We start from the raw sequence: 8845 nt of genomic DNA, 5'->3' as shown, positions 1-8845 counted from the left end.
AATTCCTTTTCGGACATGTTACGTCCACATTGTTTTTTGTTTTGGTTTTGTAATACTACAAAAATACTAAAAAATAGACTACAGTAATACTTAAAAGATTCTACAATTATAAAACTACTGTAATGATACAAAAATACTACGAAAATACTACGGATATAGGACAAAAGGCTCCTTTTGAAATACAATAAAAGTACTAGAGAAATACTAAAGAAATACTACTATGGAAATACCACATAAAAATGACTTTAGAAATAATACAAAAATAGTACAAAAATAAAACTACGGTACCATCGTACTACAAAAATACTACAGTAATACAACAAAAAAATCGACTTTCGAAATACAACAAAAGTACTGCAGAAATACTAAAAAAATACTAACATGTAAGTACTACGTAAAAATGACTTTAGAAACACTACAAAAATAGTACAAAAAAAACTACATTACTATTGTACTACAAAAATACTACAAATACACAACAAACATTCTTATATGGAAATACTACAAAATACAGCAGATATAATACAAAAATACTAAAAAAAAAAATAGACTACAGTAATACTACAAAAATACTATAATCATAATACGGCTGTAATAATACAAAAACACTACGAAAATACTATGAAATGAAATGAAAAATACAACCAAAGTACTACAGCAATACAAAAAAAATACTACTATATAAATACCGTATTTTCCGCACTATAAGACGCACCGGGTTGTAGGGCGCACCCCGAAAAGATAGTTTTTGGTCCTATTTTTGACATACATAAGACGCACCGGATTATAAGGCGCTACAACGGGAACGTCGACAAAACAGTCAGATGATTCAGTCCAACTTATTACCCCCTTAACATTCCCAAAGCTTGCAAAGAAGCAAATACGTGTCTCAGACATGTACGGAAACAGTGTCTGTACGATGTCACTCAAATGCATCGTTTAAAATATCATTCGGAAGGTTAAAGTCTTGGGATTCAAGAAATGCCAACCATTCCTTAGTATCTATTTTCTTTTTCGCTCGCAACTTTACTGTGCATAAGACAATAAACACTTGGAATTGAGTTGAATTTAAAAATAGACACTCCATTCCATCCATTATCTGCACCGCTTCACAGAAACATCGAGTTCAGTCTGAAACAAGATACAGGGAAAATATATAGCCGGAGTAGCTCACCGAAGTCGTTGTGTTCAATAATAATGTACAACCATGGTCCTCTTATATCCGTGAGTTTAGTAAATCCAGGAGAATAAAATATTTACGAATACAGAAGAGAAAAAAATGCTTTCTGTGTGCCGTCAGCCACGTGCTATACGCATTCATCTTTTTCGGCCAATTGCAGGCTTTGTTTCGCCGTTTAAGCCAATGCCAGCCTGTAAATGATAAAAAGGATCCGCCCCTTGACCTCCGAAAAACTTTAGCCAATAGTGATTGATTCAAATGATGATTGACACATCTTTTTCGGCCAATTGCAGGCTTTGTTTTGCCGTTTAAGCCAATGCCAGCCTGTAAATGATAAAAAGGATCCTCCCCTTGACCTCCGAATAACTTTAGCCAATAGTGATCGATTCAAATGATGATTGACACATTGGTTAGCCAATGAAACGTCGGTAAATAAATCCCAGCATACACCGCGGACTACACCGCGTTCGGGGGAAAATCTAGTCGGCGGCTGCTTGCCTTAGTTGCAAGACTTTGCGACTTAATATTGATCCATATATAAGGCGCACTGTATTATAAGGCGCATGGTCAGCTTTTGAAAAAAATAAAGGTTTTTAGGTGCGCCTTATAGTGCGGAAAATACAGTATTATATAAAAATCACTTTAGAAACACTACAAAAATAGTACAAAAATAAAACTACAGTAACACGACAAAAAACAACAGAACTTCAATAAAAATCCAACCAGAAATACTAAAAAAAAACTGCAGTAATACTTGAAAACTAAATAACAAATGAAGTGCTTAAAACAAGGAATCTAATATATTATTTAGCTGTAATTGTTTCAAAACCAATTGGATGAAACTCATCTATTATCACATGTGAGATGCGGCCAGGGTTGGGTAGGGTTACTTTAACTGGATTACTTTCAGTTACTTTTGGATTACTTCAATACCAAATATGCTCATAAAAGACAAAAGAAACTAAATTTGAATACAATTACTACATTTTGTGCAGGCTTGGGGAGTAACGGAACACATGGAACGGCAAAAATGATGTTGGCAAGCTATTTGGATTTCTTTTCATTTTGTTTCTGTGGCATTTGATGTTCGTTTTGCCGGAGATCAAAGAGATCAAAGCCAAGAGAGAAAGCTTACCACGTGTTGTGAGTCATCATTTGATTCATATTTACTTTCTTTTGTCTTTTATGAGCATATTTGGTATTGGAGTCATCCAAAAGTCATTGAAAGTAATCCAGTTAAAGTAACCCTACCCAACACTGAATGCGGCCCCCGACTCCAAATAGTTCCCTACCCCATGGAATGAGTTCTATATAGAAATGATCAAGTCATAGGGAGCCCCCAATTTGGTTTTGCTTAGGTCCCCAGTGTTTTACCTGTGAAAAGTGATGGGTCCCGGGGACTCGCATGCTGAAAAATCTATGGGTCCCAACAGAGATCTATGGGTCCCCAAAATTTAGTGTTAACCAGGTTGAAATTGTAAATCGGCGACAAACATATAATATAAATCTATATATTCGTTCCGTTTTAATCATCACAGTTTATTGGTAATACAAATCAGTTATCACTTCAGATTTTTCAGTTCACAATATTGTACACTATACAAAATAATCTTGCTAAAATATTTATATATTCATGCAGTTTTAATCATCGCAGTTAATTGGTAATACAAAGCAGTTATCACTTCAAATTTTTCAGTTCATATATTCTTCCTGGTTTGCTGTCCCGCCATAGTTGTAATGCCTTCTCAAGGTCCAATCCATTATCACCCTCTTTATAGCGTAACCAGGAATATAATTTAGTCCATTTGGGCAGAAAAGTCGTTTTCTTGCTAGTATTCTTTTGTTTATTTTCTTTCGTGGAATCGTTGGCTTCAAAACACGTGTTTTCCTTGCCTTCGCGGTCTTCTGAAGAATTTCTCCGCCGTTTTTTCGTGCCGGAATGATTGCCGTTGTTACCACTTTCTGTGTTATGTTTCGACTTATTACCGACACTTTTTGTTGATTTGCACCTAATACAGTACCAACTGTTTTTTCGGGGGCATACAGTCGGACCTCGCTACTTCGCACTTTGACGTTTGCGGATTCAGAGTTTCGCGGGCCTAAAAAAAAAATAATAATAGAATAAAATATTTGTTTATATTTTTTTTTCTAAGCATTTTTAAAGGGGCGTCGCTACTTCGCAGATTTTCACTTTTTGCGGGTGGTTTTGGTCCCCATTAACCGCGATAACCGAGGTCCCACTGTACTTCTCTTTCACTCGACAACCGCCACAACAATGACGTCATCTCGTTTGCCGAGATCGGCGCGAGACCAAAACAACAATGGCGGATCTGCCTGACGAAAAGTTTGGATTGCGGTAAATCTTTGTTTAAAAATAAAAAGTAATCGGGTAATAATGACAATTTGGTGTCAAAAACGTTGCGTCCCGGGAACGCACGTTGATTTGAGACTATGCGTCCCTACCAAAAATGATGCGTCTAGGACGCAGGGACGCGGGCAAACGAGAACACTGGGACGGTCCCCATGACTTGCCTTGGTCCTGCATATGATTGAAATGAATGATCTGAGAGACACCTGTTTGCAGCTCTCGAACAGAATGTGCTATTTTGTTTTTGTTGTTGTTGGGAACATAATTTATTAATATAAAGGTAAATCGAGAAGCGTCATTGTGCTCGTTGCATTGACTCGGAGAAACTGGAAACCTGCAGACACCCGAGCTCTCAAATCTGCCTTCTTCTTCACAATAAAATCAACACAAAATCAACTATACTCTTGCTCATTTTAAGGAATTCAAAAGAACTACTATTTCAAATTTGTATATAATAAACTGATGAACTCTAGGTTAACGAGTGTAAATAAGTTAAGAAAAGAAGGACTAAATCTGTATTCGATGTTTTATTTTGAAAGCGTCAAATTTTGACGGGGAATCGTTAAAACACAGGGTAACGACTTTAAACTTTAAAAATAGGCTTTAACTTCGTAAAAAAAGATAAAATTCTATATTTACATAAATATGTTGTAGGCATATAGATGTGATGTATGTTAAGAAGAAAGATTTATTTAATATTCTCATTTCAAGAGTTGAAGGCGAGGAAATGATGACGTCACAACTGCTTCGTTCTTTCTTTTCTTCTTAAACACGTATATCATCAATTTACTTGATAATTTCTATTATTTATTCACACAGAAGCAAAAAAGTGGCGTATGTAATGATTCTAAAACTTAAAATTGATTAATCTATTTTTTAGGGGTTGTGATGTCATCATCCCTCGACTCTTAAAATGCACCCCCCACCCACTACATAATGGCTTCCAACAGGTAGATTTTTCCTTTATTAACTTAAATTCTACTAATTCTAGAAACATAAAATTAAGTTTTTTTTTTATAACTTTTATGAGTGTTTAGAACATGTTGCCCAAAAAAATCAGAGCAGTAAAACAATTTAGTGATATGCCAAAACATAAAATAAATACGTCCTTAATCATGTCACCTTGAGCTGTTAAATGTTATTGCTTTTTATTGTAGGATAAATTCGCGATTTCTGTTTTTATTAACACAGAAATAAAAAACAGATAAACGTAACAACTTTATTACCTAAAACATTTTAAAGGGGCTTGTGATGTCATCATCCCTCGACGGCAACTACTAATTTTTTTTTTCCTTTTTTCTTTTCCTTTTTTCATTTGTTATCATTTTCCTTTTCTTTTTTCCTTATTATCCTTGAGTTTTACTTTTTTGTATTTTTTTTTTCTTTTTTCTCTTTTCTTTGATCCTTTTCTTTTTTCATTTCTTTTCTTAATTTCCTTGACTTTCACTTTTTATATTACTATTTATTTTTCATTTTCCTCTTTTTTAACTATCTTTTCCTTTTTCTTTTCTTCTTTTAAAAAGTAATAATGTAAATGGTCTGCATTTCTATAGTGCTTTTCAAGTCAATGAAGACCTCCCAAAACGCTTTACAATGTGCTTTACACTTACCCATTCACTCACACTCCCAATAGGGAGTCAGCCATGCAAGGTGCCTACCTGCTTATTGGGGGGCATTAGGGGTTCAATGTCTTACCCGAGGACACTTCGACATATAACACGGAGGAGCCGGGAATCGAACCTGCAACCTCTTGATCCCAAGACGAGCGCTTTACCTCCTGTGCTTATGTGTTTCGGTCACTCTGGGTCTCCGTATTTTATCACCTTCCGTGGTGGCACGATAGAATACAGCGACATCTGGTGGAAAAATAACACATACCGTCCCTTAACATTCATATCAAGGCTGGGGGCCTCAAACTATCCATCCCGGAGGCCGCAATGGCACCATTTTCCCCCCCGAACGGCGAGTTTGAGACCCTTGATCTGGAAATGTACTCACATTAATGGCCGAACATAACGCGGAATTACGCCAGCAGCTTCTATATTTATCTCCTGTGGGATTTAGACGGAATTAATGTCCTCTTTCCTTCTGGCTCATCCTATACACTATGTCTCATCTAGGCCACAAAGTGGATCATTTGGAAATTTCAATGACCTTATCATTTGTTTCCACATTTCAAAAGAAACTTTTTCATTTGTCTTTCCATTTTTTCTGAGTTTGACTTTTTTTTGTCTACTTTTTTTCATTTCCCCCCTCTTTTCTTTTTCTTTCTTTTTCTTTTTCTTTCTTTCTCTTTTCTTTTTTCTTTTCCTATTCCTCAACACCTGTAGCTGAGAGACGGGCACTGAACAAGCTGCTGTCAATCATGGACAATTCACTACATCCACTACACAGCATCATCTCCAAACGAAAGAGCAGCTTCAGCGACAGACTGCTGTCACAGTCTTGTTCCACGGACAGACTGAGGAGATCATTTTTTCCTCATGGCATGAGGCTCTTTAACTCCACCCGGGGGAGTAAAAGCCCACATTAAACCCCACATTTGCATATTACCCTATTTTTATTACAGTGAGTATTTTTTGTAGCACTATTTAAATACTCTATATCAACATGTTACATTGGGTATTTATGTATTCTATTTCTTTCATTTTATTATTTTATTTTTCAACACAAGGATACTGCTGGAAGTGTGAATTTCCTTATATATCTATCTAAGGTATCTATCTATCTATCTATCTAACTATCTATCTATCTATCTATCTATCTATCTATCTATCTATCTATCTATCTATCTATCTATCTATCTATCTATCTATCTATCTATCTATCTATCTATCTATCTATCTATCTATCTATCTATCTATCTATCTATCTATCTATCTATCTATCTATCTATCTATCTATCTATCTATCTAGACATCTATCTAGACATCTATCTAGACATCTATCTAGACATCTATCTATTTATCTAGACATCTATCTATTTATCTAGACATCTAAACATCTAGACATCTAAACATCTATCTATCTAGACATCTATCTATCTAGAAACCTATCTATTTATCTAGACATCTAGACAACTATCTATCTAGACGTCGATCTATCCATCTAGACATCTATCTATTTATCTAGACATCTAAACATCTAGACATCTATCCATGTAGACACCTATCTATCTAGACATCTATCTATCTAGAAATCTAGACATCTATCTAGACATCTAGACATCTATCTATCTATGTAGACATCGAAACATCTATCTATCTAGGCATATAGACATCTATCTATCGAGACATCAATACATCTATCTATCCATCTAGACATCTATCTATTTATCTAGACATCTAAACATCTATCTATCTATCTATCTATCTATCTATCTATCTATCTATCTATCTATCTATCTATCTATCTATCTATCTATCTATCTATCTATCTATCTATCTATCTATCTATCTATCTATCTATCTATCTGTCTGTCTATCTATCTATCTATCTATCTGTCTGTCTATCTATCTATCTATCTATCTATCTATCTATCTATCTATTTATCTATGGTATCGATCTATCTATCTATCTATGGTATCTATCTATGGTATCTATCTATCTATCTATCTATCTATCTATCTATCTATCTATCTATCTATCTATCTATCTATCTATCTATCTATCTATCTATCTATCTATCTATCTATGGTATCTATCTATGGTATCTATCTATCTATCTATCTATCTATCTATCTATCTATCTATCTATCTATCTATCTATCTATCTATCTATCTATCTATCTATCTATCTATCTATCTATCTATCTATCTATCTATCTATCTATCTATCTATCTAGACATATAGACATCTATCTATCCATCCAGACATCTATCTATTTATCTAGATATCTAAACATCTAGACATCTAAACATCTATCTATCTAGACATCTATCTATCTAGAAACCTATCTATTTATCTAGACATCTAGACAACTATCTGTCTAGACGTCGATCTATCCATCTAGACATCTATCTATTTATCTAGACATCTAAACATCTAGACATCTATCCATGTAGACATCTATCTATCTAGACATCTATCCCACTAGAAATCTAGACATCTATCTAGACATCTAGACATCTATCTATCTATGTAGACATCGAAACATCTATCTATCTAGGCATATAGACATCTATCTATCGAGACATCAATACATCTATCTATCTATCCATCTAGACATCTATCTATTTATCTAGACATCTAAACATCTATCTATCTAGAAATCTAGACATCTATCTAGACATGGTATCCATCTATCTATCTATCTATCTATCTATCTATCTATCTATCTATCTATCTATCTATCTATCTATCTATCTATCTATCTAGACATCTATCTATCTAGACATCTATCTAGACATCTATCTAGACATCTATCTAGACATCTAAACATCTATCTATCCATCCAGACATCTATCTATTTTTCTAGACATCTAAACATCTAGACATCTATCTATCTGGACATCTATCTATCTAGAAATCTAGACATTTATCTAGATATCTAGACAACTGGGGGCGGCAGTAGCTCAGGAGGTAGAGCGCTCGTCTTGGGATCAAGGGATCCCAGTTCGAATCCCGGCTCGTCTGTGTTACATGTCAAAGTGTCCTTGGGTAAGACACTGAACCCCTTATACCCCCAATTAGCAGGTTAGCGCCTTACATGGCTGCAAAGCCGCTATTGGGAAATGTGGAGCACATTGTAAAGCGCTTTGGGAAGTCATTGACTTGAAAAGCGCTATAGAAATGCAGATCATTTCATTTCATTTGATCACAACTATCTATCTAGACATTGATCTAGACATCTAAACATCTAGACATCTATCCATCTAGACATCTATCTATCTAGAAATCTAGACATCTATCTAGACATGGTATCCATCTATCTATCCATCGATCTAGACATCTATCTAGACATCTAGACATCTATCTCTATCTATCTAGACATCCATCTATCTATCTGTCTATCTATCTATCTATCTATCTATCTATTTATTGTAATGGTGGTCTGTGCAGCCATTTTGTGGTTTAGGGCATCACAAATAAAGAGCAGCACAAATATATAATGTGTAAATATGTTTGTGGTGCAGCGGTAGGCACATTTGCCTAACACGCAAAAGGTCACCGGTTCGAGACCGGGTGCGAACATATGAGAAGGATGGACGCTGCCAGGCTGTACTTGCCCAAGACACACCACAGGAAATGGTGCCCCATACGCCCCTAGTGGTGAAGGGATGCAACCAAATACAGA

Source organism: Urocampus carinirostris, chromosome 3 (assembly GCF_059441175.1).
Source record: "Urocampus carinirostris isolate Australia breed hairy pipefish chromosome 3, RoL_Ucar_1.0, whole genome shotgun sequence".
Lineage (NCBI taxonomy): Eukaryota > Metazoa > Chordata > Actinopteri > Syngnathiformes > Syngnathidae > Urocampus > Urocampus carinirostris.
The sequence above is the reverse complement of the archived record's forward strand: the minus strand, read 5'-3'. Positions refer to the sequence as shown.